This window comes from Lynx canadensis, chromosome F2 (assembly GCF_007474595.2).
Source record: "Lynx canadensis isolate LIC74 chromosome F2, mLynCan4.pri.v2, whole genome shotgun sequence".
Classification (NCBI taxonomy): Eukaryota; Metazoa; Chordata; class Mammalia; order Carnivora; family Felidae; genus Lynx; species Lynx canadensis.
In genome coordinates, this window is record NC_044320.2 from 29,345,332 (window position 1) to 29,367,367 (window position 22,036).

Consider the following 22,036-nt stretch of genomic DNA (forward strand, 5'->3'; position numbering starts at 1 on the left):
GATATTGGGTAACTGATGTGATTTCTAGTTCGAGAGTAGTGAATTCATGACTGCATTTGTCAGAAGCTGTATTGTGTGGGGAGATGTAGAATGACGGATGAGGAGCTTCAGCGTTCTGTGCATAGGACACTGGCATTCACTATGTTCCTGGTGTTACTTTATGCATCAAGTCCCAGAATAGTGGTCTTCAGCATTTTTCCAGGTCAGGCTGCATCCTGGGCCATTCCAACTAAATATGTATAAGGACTGGCTTGTAGAAAACTAGTTCAGAGTCTGATTAACTCTAACTCACGTATTGTCATCTACAACTATTCTAAATCTAGGGTCTACAAGAATATTCCTCTACTGGTTCTTGCTTTTATGCCTCTTTATTGGCCTGATTTCTTTCTGTAACATTTAGATGAGTAAATCTTGCTTAGTTTTTCATCTCTGGGGTCTTTTCTGGCAATCTAAGCCTGCTTTTCACATTTGTTATTATGCTAGTCATACCATGAAGGGAACTTTGTTCTTCTAACTCTTTAAGGTAGGTGATTCATGATCACCTGCTGAACCTCACAATGAATTCATTATATGTTTAGGATATGGATTTAACAGAAAAGCTTCACCAATGCCCCCTGATCCTTAGAGACAGAAGCAGACCCTCTATTCTTCTCTCTTCTATACTACCTTGTATGTATTTTCTTTTGTTGACTTTTCTTATTCTTCTTTTCCTTCTAAGATATGAGAACCTCAAGAGCATGTGATCTTACCTTCTTAATATTTGTATCTATGTGACATATCCTAGTCCCAGTCATTTACATAGACATGCAACAAGTGTTGGTTTCATGAAGAATTGAATGAATGGATGAATAAATTAATGAAAAGCTGGCTAAACACAAGTTCAGGCTGTAAGATCATGAGGACCTTTAAATGTCTAATGTCTACTAAGAGTCTCAAAAGACTGTATTCATTATTACAGTCATATGATCATCCTAGGCAATGACCAAAAAATCTTGCTTTTAACAAAAGGATAAACAATCTGAATCTCCCTCTAAACTAAGTTTGTGAGAAGGCATTTAGTGATCTATAAATTACACACACACACGTACACACACACACGCACACACACTGGGGAAAGGATATTTGAATTCTTATTGTGGATTTTTTGGGAAGCTTAAAAAAGAAAGTAAAGTTATTTTCCCTCTGACACTGAGGTAAGGTGTGTGTGTGAGAGAAGAGTGAGTGGGGAGAAGGGTGGAAGAGGAGAGAGAAACAGAGGCAGAGATAGAGACAGAGAAACTACGCATATGTATTTTCTTCTTGCACAGGTAATCTTAATAAATCAATAGTTACTAAAACCCAACTTTGTGGATAATCTTAAACAAACAGACAAAACAAACCATCCTTTGTAGGTGCTCCAAACTAATTAGAAAAAAAAAATTGTAGTTTTATTATTCTAAGAGGTAAATGTTATCTTCAAAATATCTCTCTTACTAATCATTAGAGGTAATTAAATTCCCGTAATGATACTCCACTACTCATATTGCTCTGGCTGAAGACAGATCATAAAGTAAATACAATTTACAATGTAGGATAATAGGGTTGACCACTGAGTTTAACAAGCAGCAAGTTAATGAAAAAGGGCATAGGTGCCACCCCACTGCAAGCCTGTTAGAATTGCTTTTTTGATGGTTTGAAGCTGCTATTCCCTGTGCTTTAGTCGAACCATATCTGCAGGTACCAAGCGCATGTATTTCTTCCCAATGTTAATCTCACCTCTGCCTTCTCCTCCTCCTGCTCTTCTTTCTGTCTCTCCATTTTTATCTTCCTTTCGTCTATCACTTAATTCTCTGTTGTAAACTGGGTACACTTTTATTTATTTATTTAATTTTTAATTTTTTTTTTTGGAGAGAGAAAGAGTATGAGCAAGCAGTGGAGAGGGGCAGAGGGTGGGGATAGAGACAGAGAGAGAGAGAGAGAGGGAGAGAATATTAAGAAGGCTCCACACTCAGCGTGGAGCCTGACATGGGGCTTGATCCCATGACCCTGAGATCATGACCTGAGCTGAAATCAAGAGTTGCTCATTCAACCAATTGAGCACCCTGGGTAAATTTTTAGACCCAGAACTTATAACAAGAAATAGGACAGTCTTTGTTTTCAGTATGCTCAGAGTCTAGCTAAAGAGAAATACAGGAAACAATCATTACAAAGTAATCTGATAGGTGGTTCTATAGTGGTATATGTAGAAGAGGAAACACCCAATATAGTCAAAGATAAGATCACGAAAGCATCGCAAAAGGAATACCCCTTGAAGTTTGTCTTAATAAGAGGAACAAACACTTCTCTAGATACTTGATTACTATCTTCCTACTTTATATTATAGGAACTTCAGGAAATATATGCCAAATGATTAAATATGTTAGTTTTCTAGTTAATGAATATGATAAAAAGTATTCCAAGGGGATGGAGCAACATAAAATCAAAGAAGCAAGAGAGAATCTGTTAAGTGTATAATGAGCCAAAAATGACAAAGAAAAAATAAAAATATGTTTTTTGGGGGGACAATTGGATTAGGAGTAATTTTCCTGTGGATTATTTAAAATATTATTATTGAAGTTTATTCATTTTTGAGAGATAGACCATGAGGTGGGGAGGGGCAGAGAGAGAGGGAGACACAGAATCTGAAGCGGGCTCGGGGCTCTGAGTTGTCAGCACAGAGCCCGACGCAGGGCTCGAACTCACGAACCGTGAGATCATGACCTGAGCCAAAGTACAATGCTTAACTGACTGAGCCACCCAGATGCCCCATCTGTGGGTTTTTTTTTAAGTGAAAGTTATGGTTGACATCATCTGTAGGAGCAAAATATTTTGCTTATTTTTTTTATCATAGCTCTTTATGAATTTTGTATTCTACTCTTTTTCTCCCAGTTGTATATAAAAAATGTTTTCTAGGTTTCTACTAAGTCTTTATAGTTAATTCAAAAATGGATGTATAATATTACAATTCCCTCATCACTTACCTAACTCGTAATCTTGCTTTTTTTAGGAATATAATTAAATCACAGTACAAACCATTATAAATATCTTTCCATTTGGGGGGCAGGTGAAAAGAGAAGCAGTATGTAGTTGGGTATGGGCTGCAGGAAGCTTTGTCTGGTTTGTGTCCTCCTGATTTCCTTTAGGGTTACTAAATGCTATGAAAAGCTCTGCAAAAGAAGATATTATGTACCTGAAACCGTCTTCTCAACCCAATTCACATTTAGATCAAGAATTCTCCAACTGGGGATAATAGGAGATGCCATAATAACCATTGAAATCAATGATCTAAAGAATCAAGTGACACACTCCAAGGGAGGGCTGGTGGGCATTTCCTCCCTCAGTGTCTCAGAAAGGTGCCAAAGAGGGACACCTGGGTGGCTCAGTCAGTTAAGCATCTGACTTCGGCTCAGGTCATGATCTCACAGTTTGTGAGTTTGAGCCCCATGTCAGGCTCTGTGCTGACAGCTTAGAGCCTGAGCCTGCTTCAGATTCTGTTTATCCTTTTCTCTCTGCTCCTCCTCTGCTTGTGCTCTGTCTCTCTCTGTCTCTCAAAAATAAATAAATATTGAAAGAAAGAAAGAAAGAAAGAAAGAAAGAAAGAAAGAAAGAAAGAGGCCGAAGAGAAGGGCTCTGAGAGATGCACTGGGCACCTTCCTCATCTCGGCATCCCGAGGAGTGTAGCTAGGACAACTGGAGAGACAGGTGTGATGGGAAGCCCCAGAAAGACTCAGAAGCTGTGATGGTTAATTTTACATGTCCACTTGGCTGGTGCAGGGTGTGTAGATAAACATTCTGGGTGTGTCTGTGAGGATGTTTCTTGATGAGATTAGCACTGGAACTCAGTAAATTGCTCTCTCTCCAGTGTGCATGGGAAAACACTCAATGCTTTGAGGGTCTGAATAGAAGGAAGGAAGATTTCATCCGTTTTTCTTCTTCTTCTTCTTCTTCTTCTTCTTCTTCTTCTTCTTCTTCTTCTTTATTGCTCCAGCTGGGATATCTCATCTCATATTTCCTGTGTTCCAACTGAAATTTATGCCACTGGCTCTCTGGGTTCTCAGGCCTTTGGATTCATACTGAATTTCACAACCACCTTTCCTGGGCTTCCAGTTTGCATATGGAGATCTTGGGACTTCTCAGTCTCCTCCACAATTGTGTGAGTCAATTCCTCATAATATGTATCTCTCTATTTCTGGTTCTATGCTTAAATCTCCATCTACATCATAGATCTAAATATGGAGACAGATAGATATGGTATAGGGATAGGGATGGGGATAGGAATAGGATGTAGATGTAGTTATGGGTATAGGTATAGATGTTTCTGTGGGGAACACTGACTAATACAGAGGTTTAGAGGGAAGATGGTGATCTTGGAGCAAGAATGGTGGTGGTGGTAAACAAAAACCCTGGTGGGCACATGAGAGGTTCTAGAAAATGCACATGAAATGAGAAAATAGTGGAGGTCAAACAGCAGAAATTCAGCCAAATCAGACACAGAGCAAAGGCAGAGAGAACAGGAGCCCAGAGCACCTATGGGGCAGGGGTAAGGGCAAAGAAGCAAGAGGGAGGGGGTTAAGATGAAGGCTTATGAGGGTTTTAGTACAAATTGGTTGCTCTAGACACTAGAGGTATAAAAGAGGTTGTTTTTTGTTGTCGTTTGTTTTGTTTTCTGTTGTTTATTTTTAGTGACATATAGGAAAATAAAAATGATTGTAAATAAAATCTGGTACAGAGTCCCAGAAGATGTGAGTTGAAAGTCATATATGGTACTATTTTGATTGTTGACCAAAGTTTTGAGCTGGGCATAGAAGCACTAGGTAGGTGAGAGATTTGGGTGCTATACTCCATTTATAAAATGGCTTCAGTGTGTCACAATAATTTACTTAGGCATTTCTTTGATATATTTTTTGGTTTTGTTTTTAAAATGAGAGTCACTTCCTCCAGAAATCCTTTGATCTCCCCTGATGGGCATTTCTCCTATTTTCCCATCACATCTCATACTTCAATTATAATAACATTTATCACACTGTATTAGACTTACCTGTTTGTATTGTGTAATATTTTTGTGGGTGTCTTAGTTTCCTAGAGCTGTTGTAACAAAGTACCATAAACTGGGTGGCTTAAAAGAACAGAAATTTAGGGGCGCCTGGGTGGCGCAGTCGGTTAAGCGTCCGACTTCAGCCAGGTCACGATCTCGCCGTCTGTGAGTTCGAGCCCCGCGTCAGGCTCTGGGCTGATGGCTCAGAGCCTGGAGCCTGTTTCTGATTCTGTGTCTCCTTCTCTCTCTGCCCCTCCCCCGTTCATGCTCTGTCTCTCTCTGCCCAAAAATAAATAAACGTTGAAAAAAAAAATTTTTAATAATAAAAAAAAAAAAAAGAACAGAAATTTATTATCTCACAGCTCTGGAGGATAGAAGTCTAAAATCATGATGTCAATAGGGCCATGCTCCCTCTGAAACCTATAGGGGATACTCTTTCCTAGTCTGGCTATCTCTTTCCTATCTCTGACTTCAGGCATGTGTCAGAAATCCTCAGCATTCCTGGGCTTGGAAATGTACCACTTCAATCTCTTCCTCTGTCATCACATGACCATCTTGTCCCTGTGCATCTCCTTCTTCCTCTCATAAGGACACCCATCATATTGCATTAAGGGCTCACCCTACTCCAGTACAGCCACATCTTAACTAGTTACACCTGCAATGATTCTATTCCTAAATAAGTTCACATTCTGAGATACTGGGATTTTAATGTATCAGGTTTTACTTTGAGGGGGAGGCACACACAATTCAACCCATAACAGTGGAAAAAGATTATGTCTATTTTAGCTGTTTTACTTTTGGATCCTTACCAATTATCCCACTGGCAAACACATAGAACTTGCTCAATAAAAACTGATGAATAAGTGTGAATAAGCGAATGAGTTTGTAGTAAGAAGTCACTTTGCATTCTTGTATAAAAGAAACTCACGTAGAGAGAGTAGAAGGTAAAGCCAAGGAACTCTAAGGCCCTCCCAACTCCACAGTTCTGTGATTATCTCAACACTGGTTCAGCTTCAGCTTTTTAGAAAGGGTCTGTGAGTAGTTAACTGCCTACAGATTACATCTCTCTAAACCCCAAACAGGATGTACGTAAGATCATAAAGAATATCTTAATGCATTGAATTGTATGCTTATTGTTTGGTGTTTTAGGGGGTTTTAAAGGTCTTTGGCCTTGTATCTTCACTTAACTTGTTTTTAGGTTGTTTAGGAGAGGGACCAAAATCGGTTTGAGTTGTAAGACTGACATCTTCTGGCTAACTCTGAATAGTGCAGAAAGGGTGAAGCATCAGAAAGAAAAGGTCATTCTGGGTTTACCTGTTGAACATTGGTGACCAAAAGAAAAAAGAAATATATATGGAAATAACACAAAGCTATTCACAGATAGATAAATTAAATCTATTTTATAAAGAAAGAGGGAGCATATCGCCTAACAGATATTTGGTGGAGTTGACCAGAATTGATTTTGGCCTTGAAGAAGAAAGAAAGCAAGGACAAATAAAACATGAATGAAGAGACCATTCAGGAAATGCGCATGAGGAAATACATTGATAGTAAATGTTCTTGATGAAAGACGCTCCAGAGTTCTTGCAAGAGATGTGGGAAAGAAGTTTTTGGATAGTTTGACAATCAGGCTACAGTTTTTGCTGTGGTCCAGAGGCAGAGCTATGGTTAGATATGAGAGATCTGGGTACGAGTTTACATTTGTACCTTCTGCCATTAGTACATTGTACGTTGGTACATTCGTACCAACTTTCCCCCCAGTTTATTGTTCTCCATCTCTCCAAATCGTTTCATTTTTCCTTTCATGATGATGCAGTGCAGAGCACATTTCAGAGCACAGTGTCCTGGGTGCCCTGATGCCTCCCTGCTAGAGATTGCTCCCTGCTACTATCAACCTGAAAGGACAGCAAGAGAAAGAGAAAACAAGTGAAATTAATCAATCAGTAAAGCTACTGAGAGTTGCTCATATGTTGGGGGTGACAGCATAGAAGGGCTACAAGGTGGAAAGCAAAAGAACGAAAGGGCTGAACAATTGATAATCCAATCATTGTTGCGGTAAGTGCTACCAAGGACGTACAGGGTGCTCAGAGAGTACAGAACAGGGAGTCCTGATCTAATATGAGAGGAGGGAAATGTTTCCAGACACAGAACATTTAAGCTGATATATAAAGAATAAATGTTTCTTTTTAGCTAAGGGAAAGGATCAGAAGGCAGCATTGCAAAGAGACAAAAGCATTAAGTATTAGGTCACTTAGGCAAGAATAGAAATCTTCTCATAGGCCTTTCTGTGTGCCAGGCACAAATTGATGATTTCATATGTGACATTTGATCCCCATAATAACAAAACTGTTAAATGAGAACCATTATTGCATCCATTTTATGGATGAGGAAACTGAGGCACAGATATATCACATAACTTATCTAAGATCACAGAGCTAGTAAGTGGCCAGTTGAGGACTGAAACCCAGGCAGTCCACCTCCAGAATCTGGGAATATAAAAAGTGGAAGGTCAGAGTAGCTGGACTTTGGGAAAGAAAGCAGAGAGGGAACTTAAAGTTGGAGAGGTAGATAAGGACTACACCCTGTGGGGCCTTGTGACCATATTGGAGAATTTGTTTTCTATCCTCAGAGTAATTAAACACTGTTGACAGACACTGAACAGGCATGGAGCAAGGAGAACTTTGCCTTTTCCAAATGTCAATCCGGATGCAGTATGAACAGAGACTGTGGTTGATCTCCTATGAGATCAACAGGAGGAAAATGCCCTTGCTAAATTACCTCCATGTTTCCTGTATTCTGTAAAAATGTCATTGCTGTTTAACAGTCCACACTACAGCACAGGAGAACAAAGCAACCTGTTCTCACGCATTCCTGACAGGGGAGAGGTTATAAGGCATTATTTGTGCAAAAAATACTGAATACTAGATGTATAGGACACAAGAAATATGTCATTTGCATGTCCATAGCCTCAGAGAAAAATAAAATATTGACAGTCTAATGTAATAACACATGGTAGGGTCACACTACACAATACGTATGAATAAGAAAAAATATTTATAATTATATAATATAGAGTTTCCTGATAATTCAGTTCTGCATATGTAATGCAAACCATTTTAGAGAAGATTTGCAAGAAAAGATGGATGTGCTGATGTACGAGGTCACTTAAGAAACTTGACAATTTTGAGCCTTATCTCCTCAATCTCTGAAGTTGATTGCATGTTGCAAGTGACATTATCACATATACAAACGTTTTTAAAAAAATTAGAAAGAGTGGGATCTCTATAATAGCTCTTGAAGTATCACCTAATTGAAGGCTTGGTCATGCACAGTTACCCTAGCAGAAGCATGACCTTCTTAAAAGCAGATACTATGCCATAGAAGTCAATTGCATCCATTTTATGGATGAGGAAACTGAGGCACAGATATATCACATAACTTACCTAAGATCACAGAGCTAGTAAGTGGCCAGTTGAAGTCTTCCTTTCACTGTATCTAACTTAATACTTTGCACATATAAGTCAAGAAGATTAGTGTTGAATGAATGCATGGTGAATTAACAGATGAATAAAGAATGTTGTCAAGTGACTGAAGTTGCAATTCCTTCTTCAGGTGTGCTGGCTTACTTCTGTATATTCAGCAAATGTAGCCTGAACCTTGTCAACCATCAGTTCACAACAAATGCAGAAAACTGCTATGCCTACCATCCATTTCATAGAAGTCTAGAGGAAGTAAAAATATAAAACTCACTTTACACAGCAGGAGCCTGAATGGCTTTTTGGTTTTTTGTTTTTTAGAAGGCCTGCATGTTTTAGTGCAAAAGAGATGTGCAAGAATCAAGTTGTAGTAAGTTTAAATTTAGTGGGAAGGAGCCCCCTGTGTATAACTAGAAGACTAAAGAAGATCAAAAGGATCATAGACCTGGCATCTTATATGTGGCCCTAACACACCTACAAAAATAGTTTAAAGAAAATATGTAAAGCAGCCTTGAGTTCCACTTGGAAATACAATGTAGAAAAATTTCTATTTTATATTTATATTATATTTTACAATTTCTCCCTCACAACCTGAGGGTTTTCATTTTCTTTTCCATAGTTGTACTGATTATTCACCTAAACTTTTAGCATCTAGCATAAAGTCTCATAAACAAGGTCGCACACCATTAATAAAAAATAAAAGAAAGATCCACATGCAATTCATTTAATAAGTGGTAATACATGGTTGTGTCCAGTGAACAGAGGAAGGGTCAGCTCCCGCGACGACCATGTTCCACATGCATGCAGGGCAGGCCTCCCTGTGCAGACCATGCAGTGTCCTTGAACAGCCCTAATCGCTGCAGCAGGAATTCACTTCCTGGCTCCCCTGAAAACATGATGCCACACTCACCACCAACCAGTTTCCATGACTGGTAAAATGAAAAGGAAATTGTGTGCTTTGAAGGGAAGACAGTGTTGCAGTTATGGTCTTCTACAAATGCCAACTGTGTTTTTTTTTTTTCAGGGCTCTGCATTCTGTGCCTAATTTTATATGTCAAAAACTGACTGGGCTAAGGGATACCCAGTAGTTGAAAAAACATTTATTTCTGGATATGTCTGTGAAGGCGTTTCTGGAAGAGAGTAGCATTTGAATTGGTAGACAGAGTAAAGAAGATCACCCTCGGCAAGGTAGGTGGGCCCCACACAATCTATTGAGGGCCTGAAGACAAGAAAAAGGTCAAAGAAGGGCAAATTTGTTCTCTGTTGAAGCTAGGAAGGACATCCATCCTCTGTCTTCCAACATTGGTGCTTCTGGCTCACAGACCTTTGGACGCAGACTGGTACTTACACCATTGGCTCCCCTGGTTCTCAGGCCTTCAGGTTTGGACTGGAACTACCACGTCAGCTTCCTCGGCCCTCTAGCTGGCAGACAGCAGATCGTGGGACTCCTCAGCTTCCATAATTACGAGGGTCAATTTCTTTAACAAATTTCTTTCTATGTATCTCCTATTGGTTCTGTTTCTCTGAAGAATCCTGACCAATACACAACCCTATGCAAGCAGAGAACGGAAGTAGGAGGACATGGGCAGGAGCTGCCTGAGAAAGAGGAGATGGGAGAAAATATAAACCTACTGGTGAGAGCTTTATAATGTATAGGTGCCTCCTGGCATTTTTAAAGTCATAACTTGTTACTCTATGCCAGTACCTAGCCTTTAAATTACACATGAACTGTAAGAAAGAGGTGTCACAATATCCTTTTAACGTATGCAGCACAGACTCAGTGTTAAGTAGGTTAGTTGCCAAATAATGTTTCCATTTGATTCTAAAGTCTATGATTTTCTCTCTACCAAGGGAATATATGGAGCTCTGGGATGTTTCTCTTCCTTCACCAGACTATCTGCTCACCCGGGATGGGGACCTAGTCTTTTTTTTGGTTATGGTCATATTCCCAGTGTACAGAACATTGTTTAGGTGCTTAATTGTTTTTCACCATTTGATTGATGATGAGGACAAAATCATGAGCATTCTTCAGGAAAAATAAGAGTGTCTCTAGAGACTGAAAATAATAATAATGAAAGCTATAAGAATTTGTGTTGGAGGGGCACCTGGGTGGCTCAATCGGTTAAGCGTCCAACATCAGCTCAGGTCATGATCTCATGTGCTGACAGCTTAGAGCCTGGAGCCTGCTTCCGATTCTGTGTCTCCCTCTCTCTCTGTCCCTCCCCCACTCGCACTCTGTCTCTGTCTCTCAGAAATGAATACATGTTAAAAAAAAATTTGTGCTGGATAATTTATGATTGCCTCTCCAGATCCACTCTCCACTTGGCTCTTGGAGTTTGGTTTGAAGGACTACATCAGGGAGGCTCCCCTGCCATCCAGTGTTGGGTTGGTTTCAGCCAGTGGTCAGCACTGGTGGAAGATCAACAAGCTGGTGGAAGAGGGCAGAGTAATTAATCCACTGGCTCCCTCCTTTGAGGTCATCTTCACTTGGCCAAACCTTTCCAACCGGGGTCGCTGCTTCTACAAAGGAATCCACTATGTGTATTCCAAATTTCAGTAACCGCTTCTTCCCCATGTCTCTTCAGAACTGGTGGTAGAAGTAGCTTCATAGTTTTCATTCCTTGTTTTCGTTTTTTACCCTATGCACTTATTTATAAATAGTTCATTTATCAAATTCTCTTCAATTCCCTATTTGACTGTGGCATCCATTTTATGCCAGGATCCTGAATTATTCAGTAATGTTCATTCATCCACTTGACAAATGTTTATTAAACCACAATTATATGCCTGTTATATATATTTTGGGGGGAGGAGAGTAGTGGCTCTCAGAAATCTGATTTATCCCTTCTCTTTGATAGTATTGTTTCCCCCTTTGCCAGCAATGCATCATCCAGGTAAACAAATATGTGTGGTTAAAGTTTTTTCTGTTCTTCATCTTCATTTTTTTATTTGTGCATGTTTTTGTTTTGTTATTATTATTATTTTTTTGCATTCTGCTCAGGTATGGATAATTTTTTTTATTTAAAAAAAATTTTTTTAACGTTTATTTATTTTTGAGACAGAGAGAGACAGAGCATGAATGGGGGAGGGTCAGAGAGAGGGAGACACAGAATCTGAAACAGGCTCCAGGCTCTGAGCTGTCAACACAGATCCCGACGCGGGGCTCAAACTCACGGACCGCAAGATCATGACCTGAGCTGAAGTCGGCCGCTTAACCGACTGAGCCATCCAGGCGCCCCAGATAATTTTTTTGCATGCTATGTAACACTGAATGGAAGACATCCCCTGAAAGCTGTTTTTCTTCATACTAACTCTTGGAAATGTAGTACATATTTACAAATACGCCTTAATTTGCATTAGTTATATTTCAAGTGTTCAAAATACATGTTGACTAGTGGCTACTGAATTGGATTGTGTAGTTTTACAGCCTTGATAGAGCTCTCTCTGTTATCTGTTTTCTTTATGTTCTGCTCTTATTATCTTTATCTGTTTATACATTCCCTACTTCAGAGATCTCGTATGCCAAAGCAATTAGCTATATTGATGATTCCAAATATTATATCTCTATATAGAATGTTCATGGGCACTATAAACTCAGTATAAATCAGACTCTCCCATTGTACCCAAGAAAGTGACTTCTTCACTTTATCATTTCTAGTATTGGCATACTATCACCCATTCAGTAACCAGAGCTTAAAAGTTCAGACTTTCCCTTTCTATCTCCTACCAATGGTTTCCAAATCCTATGGCTATATTCTTAGAGTACAACACTCACTCCTTGCATTCCTGTTTCAGACCCATTGAGGATGTTGCTGTTTAATTTACCTAAGTGCAGTCTTTATGTTGTCACACATTCTTAAGAAATATTCTAAGGCTCCATATTTCCTAAGAAATAAAATCAGAGATTTTTTAGTTTGGAATTCAGGGTGCTTTATAATATTATCTTTATACATCTATTCTTATCTCTGAGTAGTTTCTTTTTTTATGTTTATTTTTTTAGAGAGAGAGAAAGACAGAGCATGTGTGGGGAAGAAGCAAAGGGACAGAGAGGGAGACAGAGAATCCCACACAGGCTCCACACTCTCAGCACAGAGCTGGACGTGGGGCTCTATCCCACAAACCATGAGATCATGACCTAAGCTGACATCAAGAGTTAGATGACTAACCGACTGAGCCATCCAGGTGCCCCTCTGAGTAGTTTCTTATATGTAATCTGTATTCCAGGAAAACAAACAAACAACAAAAAACCAAAAAGTTCCCCAGAACACTCTGCAGTTTTCCCCCTTTATGTCCCTTTCTTTTACTTCTTTACCTAGAATATTTTCCTCCTTTACCACCTGGCTCAATCCTGCCCATGCTTCAAGGCCCAGTACCAAAAGTACTTCTTGTAGGAACCATCCCTATACTCTTTCTCTTTTCTCTTAGAAAAAATTGAATGTATTCTCTCCCTCCTTGGAACACACAATTAACTTCATTTTGCTTTTATTATACTGGCTGACTTTGGCCTTGTAGTATGTTTATATTTTTCATTCCCTTCTACTAGTTTTTTTTTTGAGGGTTAGCTTATGTATGGGAAGCCAGAAAGAGAGAGAGGTAAGACCACTCCTGCTGAGAGTTTTGGAAAACAAAAAGATCCAAATTGGCATCTTGAGATGAAACATTTAAGGATTAGGTGAAGAATTAGAGTCAAGCCAGGGAAGCTTGGTGGCTCAGTCAGTTGAGTGCTGAATTCAGTTCAGGTCATGATCTAGCTGTTTGTGAGTTCAAGCCCTAAATTGGGCTCTGTGTTGACAGCTCAAAGCCTGGAGCCTACTTCAAATTCTGTATTTCCCTCTCTCTCTCTGCCCCTTCCCTGCTCACACTCTGTCTCTCTCATTCTCAAAATGAATGAATGCTAATAAAAAAATTAAAAAAAAAAAGAATTGGAGTCCAGTCAATTCTTAAGTATGGAATAACTGTTTTCCTTCCACTGTCATCTCCAAATCTAGGCAAACTTGTTATTCCCCTAGTGTGCCCATTAGTTTAATTAAATCATATTTTTAGTTTTTGCCTAAATAGATGCGAGGACAAGAATTTCTATTATAGTCTTATTTTGGTATGGCAAGTATATACCACTAGACAACGTGTTTTAATTACTTTTATCACTTCTATTCTTTTTTTCCCATTTCAATGAAATAGAGGTCTAAAAAGACATTTACCTAAATCTTGAAGTAAGTTGTCCCAGTAAGTTGTCCCAGTATGTCCCATTTTCTCTTAAATGTTTCTGTATTTTCAGCTTCTTTTTAATTTATTTTCATAATAGCCTTCATATATTTCTAATCATAAATATCAAGTTAAAAATCAAGAATATATCATGACATTTTTTTGGCTGAACTGCCTTCTATTCTCTTTCCAAAACTTTGCCAAGTTGCATACTTCTTAAGGTCAAGGTAACAAATAAAAGATAAAAGTAGACTTCAGCCAAAGCACTTAGCAGCCTGTCAGAAAGCACTATAGTTGCTTCTGATTAAAACCAAATGAAACCAGACTTTCTTGAAAAAAGGTTTACAGAGTAACACAAAAGTGATAGCAAACAATTCATGCTGAGGGCAGCTGCTAGCGGCCTAGAAGAGTGACTCATACACTGCTGAGAACTGGAGGTTTGAAGAGTGAGTTTGTAGACTATGGGTATACTTTTGTGTACTTTTTCAAAGTTTATTTATTTATTTTGAGAGAAAGAGAGAGAGAGAGAGTACAAGCAGGGAAGGGCCAGAGAGAGAAGGAGAGAAAGAATCCTAAGCAGGCTCTGTGCTATCAGTGCAGAGCCAGACATGGGGCTTGATCTCATGAACTGTGAGATCATGACCTGAGCCAAAATCAAGAGTTGGATGCTTAACCGACTGAGCCACCCAGGCACCCATATGGGGATATTTTTAGAGGTTTCTGTAAGGTATCAGATGGGGATTTTTCATAAAGGTCTTGATTTCTACCTATTACTCCTACTAAGCATAGGAAAAGCCTAAGTTTAATAATGACAAAGGATGCCTCCTCCTTAAAAATCACTGGAGACCAAACTCCAAACTCTCTGTTTGCAAAGTTTATACCTCATTTATACTACTTATCTCAGTTGTAAAACAAAAATTTGAGAACCTACAACTAGAATTAGTTGATATTATATATTGATATTGTATTACATTTATAAAGAATCACTATTGAACTTCCCACCTCATGCAAAATGCATGAGGATCATCTTAACTTTATATGTGGCAGGTGAGGTAGGAGGGGCATTACAAAAAGTCAAGTGGATAAAACATTGTAGGAATAGGAGGAGAAAGCAGGGATTTAGGGAGAAGATCTGCAGCTAAGATTTGGTCATTGAGAAAGTACTACTGATTTCTGTCTCTGATGGAAGCAAGAATTTCAACAACCCCCATATCTATGGGTAAAGTAGAGCCTGTCAGGACACAGATTTAATGACCTGTCATACAAGCAGCCACACTATCCTAAGAGGGCTCATGGGATAGATTAGTTGGTCAGGGCAATCAGCAGTGCAGCAGAAAGACCTTTGACTTTGGGGTTAGAAACTTGGTAACGTTAATTTAGCTCTTCTACTCAGCTGGGTGTTATTGGAAAATTGTTGAACGTCTTTGAAATAATACCTTATCTCTCAAAGCAGAGGAGAATACCTTTGTTTTTGTGAGAAGTAATGGGATAGAGTATATGTAGAACATGAACTATGTGGATACATAATTAGTTTGGCTAGATCCAGATGAGGCTAACCTAAGTTTGTTCATCTTTGCATCTCTAGTACCTGCCATTTAGAATGTACCCACAGCTGCCAAATCAATGAATGAATAAAACAAGAGGAATCCTTGGGTCTTGAAGGAGAAAGAGTCTTGAAGGTGCCTTCTCACAAAGTGCCTTATTGGGGGCCATACAATAGGGGGTGCATGAAGGTGACGATATAGTAATAAATAAGGGACTAGGAGGGAAAAGAGGAAAATGTGGAAAGTGGAAGGAGATGGAAAAAGGTCAGAAAGGGGAAGGATGGAATATGGAATTTTTCTAAGCTGGGAAAATTGTGTTGGAGTGCAAGGTGTATATGTGTGTGTGCACATGCACATGCATTTAGGTGAGTGTACACGAGAAGTTCAGTATACCACTACCTATTTGGGAGTCCTTTTCCTTTCTTTTTACATCTGTCTCCAAGGTGTGCATACTTAATAGTGGAGTACATAAAATAATCCAGGGTTATCTCCTAGAATTGTAGAGCAAGATTCTAGTACAGTTAAAGTGGGTTTTTGGAGATATTCTTTCAAGAAAAATAGATTTTTAAAAAACTCTTGGCTTATTTCACTTAGCATCACACTCTCCAGTTCCATCCACGTTGGAACCCGTGGGGGAGGGGAAGGAAAAAAAAAAAAAAAAGGACGTTAGAGTGGGAGAGAGCCAAAGCATAAGAGACTGTTAAAAACTGAGAACAAACTGAGGGTTGATGGGGGGTGGGAGGGAGGGGAGGGTGGGTGATGGGTATTAAGGAGGGCACCTTTTGGGATGAGCACTGGGTGTTGTATGGAAACCAATTTGTCAATAAATTTCATATATAAAAAAAATAAATTTATGGAAAGAAAAAAAATAAATCAGGCTACATTTAAATATCGCAAAAAAAAAAAAACAAAAAAAACACTCTTGGTAATGACTATTGTTTACTTCTTTTATACTATGATCTATGATTTATTTTTCTTTTAATTAAAAAAATTAAAGAGAAAGAATGTGAGCAGGGGAGAGAGGAGAGAGAGAGAGAGAGAGAGAGAGAGAGAGAATCCTAAGCAGGCTCCACACTTAGCATGGAGCCCGACACAGGGCTGAATCCCACGGACTGTGAGATCATTACCTGAGCTAAAATCAAGAGTCTGATGTTCAACGGAGCCATCCAGCACCCCTGGTCTATGTTTTCAAAGCAGTTTTTTAAAGTGTCTCTTATTCGCTATATGAAGTATACTTTTAAACTGATAAAGTGAGTTTTTGATCTATTCCTGGTAAGTATTTCTGGTTGTAAAAGAGAGATGTTTTTGTAGGAGCAGACATTGAATCTGCTGATAAATTTGAATCTGTTATCAAAGGAAGAATGCAACTCATTTTGGAACCCAAAAGCTCATGAAACATTTTTATAAATCAGTTGTTAAATAAACTCTCCCTTTTAAAATATGCAATGCATATGCACTACTCCCCAACTGCTATGAATGCTCTGTTGACAGGAACCACTTGACCTGGAAGTTGCCCCAGTGCCTACAGCCAATGTACAGTGTGTGGATAGATATGAGTGTTTAGAAAGCTGGTCTCCTCTGTGATCCACTTGTGTACCAGAGACTTACTGCGTGTGTTAGGCCAAGGGAGGACTTTAGCTAAGATTACATCCCTTCTGAGCTCTTTTCCCTTCTTTATTCTGTTTCCCTCTCCCTTATAGGTTGCACCTGGGAGTATATCTTCACCATATCTCTTTTACAAGAATCCTCATCTCTGGCTTTGCTTTTAAAGAACCAAATTAAGTCAGTCAATGTAAAGACTTTGACTTTTAGTCTGTGAGTGAAATGGGGGCTATGACAGGATTTGGGAAATGACATTGTCTGGCTTATATTTAGAATCATTCTTTTCACACTTGTATGGAGAAGAGACTCAGAGAGAAAGGGATGGGAACAGAGAATTGAAGACAAGAGGATGATCACAGTAATCCAGGTAAGAGAGGACGGTGGCTTGGTAGCAGTAAAGGTGGTGAGAAGCAATTAGTTTCTGGAGTTATTCTGAAGTAATATCATACGAGACATTTGATGGATCATATATGATATTGACATTAACTGTAAAGCATAATAGTGCACTCAGAAAGCTGGTTGATTAAGTGGTCTATTTCCTGAAAAGAAGTCTTCGTTCTTCATTCTCCATAGAAACAGGACTTAATTAGCCATATGTTTGATTTTGATTCATTGTTTCTTCACTATGAAGCTATGACAGTTTTAAAAGGAGTCCTATTGAGATCAGTTTACTTCTGTTGAGATCAGCTACAAAATATTTGTAATTATTAAAAACCTATGCTAAAACATCTAAAGACCTAAGTACAGTTCACTGAGAGGAAATATTAGGCCAAAACTTGCCAAAGAATCTATGTAAATCACTGATATTTTCTACACTTGTCTTGGAAATGGATCTGCAAAAAACCTTATGCCTTCAGGGTTTTTCTACCTTTGTCTACATCCCATGCCTTCTATTATAAATTGAGGTTTACCTTGAGTCTGATAACCTTCAAACTATAAACAAATAGGAGAGCTGTGTAGGTTTAGATTCTATCGGAGAGAACATTAATAATCTGAGTGTTTATCTTCTTCACCATATGAAGAAGGAAGTTATACACAAATCCTAACTTCATCTACAGGCATCCAACTCTATTCTTTCAAGGCCCAAAGTAGACAACAAATCACTTATTGAACACTAAGTAGTAATTTTCTCATTCTGAGCTTGACTTCTTCCCCTACTCCTCATTCAACTCTCCACCACCCCCACTTAATGTGAATGTTAGAGTCAATGTGGTGTTAGAGTCAATGTGGTGTTAGAGTGAATTTTTATGTCCTAAAAGTACAACTTAATATCAGATCCCCATCTGCTGAATGGAGAAAATTACAGGGAATTAACTCAAAGAATATCACATAAGGAAAGGGCATGTATAGTTTTCTTGCTCATATGTTTCCAGGTAAGTTGAGAGGGTGAAACCTTTGTAACTGAACCTTCAAAGCTTTTATTTCCTTAGGATTCTGTTCCTCCTGTTTTACAACTTGTCTCTCTCTCTCTCTCTCACACACACACACACACAAAATCAAGCTAAGTTCTAAGAAAGAATCTCATATCATTACATTTAACTTTTGCTATTTTCACATGATTAATGCAATTTAATTTCAGGAATTGAATTGCCATAGCTAAGTCAACAAAGTACATTTACTATTGAAATAATAAATCATATTGTACACCTTCAGAATTCTACTGAGATCTCTGAAGGAATTGTTAATCAACTAAAAATTCAGCGAATAGTGTGGTTCCAAATTAAATCTGTATCTCATTTATTAAGTGCCTACAGGAGAGTCACCACTTCATGACTCACAAGTAGACACTTAATAAAATTTGTTATTGGCAATACACATTTTGAGACAACTTTAGATCACCCTAATAACAGTTCTCTATTTTACCTCCTAGCTTGACCATTTCTTGAGAAAAATCTTATTACTATATCTTATTTGTAAGCTTAGTCTCTTCCCTTATTAATGTCACACTCAGCATGTGATGTGGTCCTATTTTGGGGATAGACAATAACAGATCTGTCTCTCTGCAGATACAAGCAGAGTTTATGGCTAATGTCCTTCTCTATACAATGCAGGGAATTAAGCACTGAGGTTAGCAATATTACATTAGAATCTAAACCTATACAGTTCCTCTGGAAATTTATAATCTTGATGCTATGAGATGCCTCTCTCCCTTATGATGTCTCATTTATTTTTTTTGATGTGCCTTCAAGAGTGCTAGAGTCTTATTAAGTTGTCTCTCTCCCTATACTTCTGTGACTCTTGGCTTAACAAGTTTGCCTGAGCATTATATTCCTCTTAGCCAGTGCTAATAGAAAAGCCACTGCTTTTCCAATGAAAGGTGAAAATATCACAAAACCTTCTTTGAACTCAGTGTAGTAGAAAAGAAAGGTGGCTGATAGAATTATAGGAGTCAGACTACAATAAGTTCTATATATGAATATAAACAAAGAGCTCATGATGTTCCAATGGTGAGAACAATTAATTTTGATCAAGGGAATTAGAAAGACAATGCAGAAAACATGTTAATTGTCCAAAAAAAGAGAAGTAAGATTTCAACATGCAGATAAATAAAGAAAGACATTGTTAGGCAGAGAAGAAAATGAGCAAAAATCAGAAAGAGCCATTCAGAACATGAAACAAGGAAGCTGTGGGGTCCAGACTGTGAAAGGCCTTAAGGTGGGCCTGTCTGAAATGTAGTCTGGAAAATTCTTAGCTATTATCTCTTCCTATTGCTTCTACTCCGTTCTCTGTCTCCTCCCTTTTTGGTGCTCCCCTTATATATACATCATACTTTTCACCTAATTTCCAATCTTTGCTGCTCTTTGTTTCTGTATTCTGTATTTTGTATATCTCCACTTTTATCTCTATTCTTTTTGTTCTGCTAGATTTGGATTTAGTTTGTGCTTCTATTTTCCTTAAAGTTAGGTTTTGATTGACAAAATTATTTCCCAATTTCGTAACATTTTAAATTTATAATGGTAAGCCTTGAACGGCAGTAAATACATGTGCATACATACATCCACACACGTGTGCACATGCACACAGAGTTAGTTTATAAAAATCGAGTGTCAAAAGAGAATTTCACATAAAATCATTAAAATGTGTATGTATTTTTTAATTTATTAAATGTAAACGTTTCTAACAAATATTATATTTTAATTTTCACTGATGTCTCTCTTTCTTTATGTCCCTCAAAGGATGCTTTCTCTTTTTAGAGACCTAATAATTTGCTAAACTCTAGATAATATTAATTAGAGGAATAAAAGCAAAAGAACAAAAGCAAAACAATGTTCAATTTGCTATATAACCTCCATATGAGCTCCATTTTGTATCCTTATCTGTATACTGATCCTAAAGCCAAAACTTAAATAAGATATGTAATAGAGTAAGGCTAAATCATTTTAAGACTAAGATTTGGAAATAGTGATATTTAAACAATGTTATGTCAATGTATCATATAGTAAAGTTAGTGAGAAAATAAATATGATATAGAGAAAAATGCTAATAACTCAGAAAAGGTAAAGAAGAAAAGGTAAATTAAAACCTATGCCCACAAGACAAGATTTTTAATGAAGTTAAATTTGAATTAGACATTAAAACCTGAGTGCTTTAATCAAATATACCATTATACTGTCTTTGGACTCTAACATTTTCCTAATTGTAATCATACTTCAAAATTTAAAATTGCTGAAGGAGGGCAAGATGGCAGAATAGCATGGAAGTATTTTTGTGTCCTGTGTCCATGAAATGTAGCCAGATAAACACTAAACCATCCTGCACACCTAGAAAACTGATCTGAGGATTAAGACAACAATCTGCACAATCTGAACCACAGAACTCGGGAGGTACATGGCGCAGAGAGGTGAACTGGGGGAGAGAGAAGCTGTGGAGGGCAGGGAGCTGTTTTTGCTTGTGGAGAGAGAATGGAGACAGGGGGACAGTATGGGAAAAGCACCCCCCCCAAAGCAGCTGGAGAGAAAGTGAAAAAGTGGAAAAAGCTGCAGGGAACGAACAAAAAAGGGAGAAAGGAAGAAGGAGAGGGTTTAAATTTCATTAAGACTCTCTAACAGGGGGAGCACAGAGTCTGAAACTCTGCAGCTCAATACCTGGCAGTGCTCTGGTGGGAAGGGCGAATCCCCAGGAGCAGAATGAAATCCAAGGGATCCAAGGGCCATGCAGGGAAAAGTGTTTCCCCTGCTGGGAGGTCATTTGGTAGATGCTCTGTGGCATCCCCATAGCCAAAGGTGCCAGCAGATCCCAGAGAACAACCACGTACACTGGTGCTGGAAAAAGGATGTTAAGGGTGAAGCCTGGTGTCAGATGTGTGTTGTGATATTCCATATCCCTGAAACACCACTACACGATCACATGAACTTTTTCTGGGGCGGGCTGGCACCCAGCCACAGTCTCAGGGCATTGGCAGCAGCACAGTCCTGCAAACGTTCCTGGGTGCAGCAGGCACCCAGCCATTGCTTGGTGAGACCCTCCCCTGGAAGGTCTGAGTGGGTCAAAACTGCAGTCCCTCAGAAGTGAGGGGTTGGGAAACACAGCTATAACTGAGATAAAACTCAGGAGGGAGGTGTTGCCTGGCAACCTGACGCTTGTTCACGAACAGTGTAAAAGCAGGGAGTGGATAGAAGCTGGAGACAAAGGAGGAGTGCACGATTGCTGATGGGGAGAACAGAGTTCCAATACTAGAGATTGGGTAGCTGGGTGATGCCATTTTCACTCCTTGTGTGCATGCACATACACACCTACAAGTGCCACAACAGTCCACCCCAGTAAGTTAAGAAGCGCCATCTAGTGGAGAATGGAGCCATTACACTAAACCCCCCCCTACTGGCCCAACCTCACTCTTCAGCAACACCACAAGTCTCTCTACTTGCTTAGTTTATGGACAATAAAGTGCTTCATAATTTGACTTCTAGGGGAAAAAGATACAATTTCAATCATTTCAGTCTGTTTCCTGGTCCATCTATTCAATTTTTTTCTTTTTCTTTCCTTTTCTTAAATACCAAAAGGGAAAAAATGTATTTTTATTTTCAATTTTTATTAAAAATAAGTTTTTAAATTTTTTATACCATATTTTTTACTTTTTTGTAAAATTTTCAAATTCTGTTTTACTTCCATCATCTAATCTTATTCTATTTCATTGTCTTCATTTTTCAAATTTCCAAACA